This window comes from Ranitomeya variabilis, chromosome 1 (genome assembly GCF_051348905.1).
Source record: "Ranitomeya variabilis isolate aRanVar5 chromosome 1, aRanVar5.hap1, whole genome shotgun sequence".
Taxonomy (NCBI): domain Eukaryota; kingdom Metazoa; phylum Chordata; class Amphibia; order Anura; family Dendrobatidae; genus Ranitomeya; species Ranitomeya variabilis.
Genome location: NC_135232.1, coordinates 583,017,010 through 583,018,793, shown reverse-complemented (window position 1 = coordinate 583,018,793; position 1,784 = coordinate 583,017,010).

The following is a 1,784-nucleotide window of genomic DNA, read 5'->3' as shown; positions in this document are numbered from 1 at the left end:
GTTTCCTGCTACCACACGTCACCAGCCTAAAATCTGACAGATGTGCAATCAAACACCAACCAGGGCTAACTCTTTCACTGCTGGACACTCCTTCCTTCTTTCTTCCAGCCTACAGACAATTAACATAAGCATCCCACCCGATGACACATAAGGTAGAAGTAATAATAAAAGAGATACAAGAATAAAAGAAGAGTAAAATACATTGACGCGCACAAGGCAGTCACTGATATGTCGCAAGTATTATGCACAGGAGTATATTCCGTATAGAATATATATCGATTGAATACATGGAATATAACGCTGCTACAGATCTGCGCCGAATGGAAAATAGAAAATATACAATATAAATATTTCACAATAGGGTAGTAGATAAAGAACTGTGTATACAGAGGTAGACTCAGGGTGATTAGGAAAAAGGAAGACAGATAAATAGGTGATAGATAGATAGATAGATAGATAGATAGATAGATAGATAGATAGACAGACAGACAGACAGACAGACAGACAGATATAGATAGATAGATAGATAGATAGATAGATAGATAGATAGATAGATAGATAGGTAATAGATAGATCCTGAAGAATGTAAGTCTGCAAGGACAGGGTCCTCTCCCCTCTGTACCTGTCATTGTAAATTTGTGTACTGTTAACGATATCTATAACCCTGTATGTAACCCCTTTGAACATGTACAGCACCATGGAATTAATGGTGCTATATAAATAAATAATAATAATAGATGATAGATAGATAGATAGATAGATAGATAATAAATAGAAAATAGATACATAGATAATAGATGGATAGATAATAGGTAGATGATAGATAGATGATAGATAATACATAGAAAATAGATAGATAATATAGATAGATAATAGATAGACAGATAATAAACAGATAATAGATAGATAGAAAGATAGATAGATAAATAATCAGATACAAATAGATTGATGGACAGTTAGATATAGTAGATGGATATTCCTACTTGCCACATTTTTTGGCATATCCATATAATATGCCATAAATTAGTGATACATGCTTTTCTTACCTCTTGGTTGGCCCATAAACGTGAATGGAGAAAGCTACCATAATAATGCAAGAGCAGCTCAGCCCCCACCCCAGAGGTGGTCGGCTCGGGGCAGCCCTTGCAGGTGTGCAGTACAGTGGTCAAGTAGATTTACTATTAATTATGCAAGAAACTGTTGAAAATGATATCAATAATCTGCTCCGATCTGTCATAGGATTAATTCCAGCTACAGGACAGGCCAAGATGCTCCATATTTAACAGTTGTGTGTCTCTTCTTAAGTTTGGGGCATCTTACTTCAGAGATCTCTTATTTAGGACTTTCCGACCATTCAATAATATTTATTTCTATTCTAGTAACTGTATGTTGGTATTATTTGTGCACTGTGTGGTGGTTTTTATTTTAAGCAGCATTGCTACTAATACACTGTATGCAGGCATGACGACCGACAGATAAGGGCCCCTGCGCAGGAGCAGTAGATGGCGTTTAAAGTCCAAAAATTGATCATGTGCCTGTGACAGAACCTACTTGCTGCTTATGGAGGTGAAAGGCCTCTTACTCCATGGTATTATGTTTTATAGTGTACTTTGGAGTGTTATTTGCACACCATATGGCACTAATACATAGACACTGTTTGGTAAGGTTCTGTATACTAGATATGGAGAGCCGGTGCCCCAGAATATAATGTGCAGGGCATCATCCTATATAATTATGGCCAATTCTGGTCTACCACCATACTGTACTCCATTATGACGCAATGA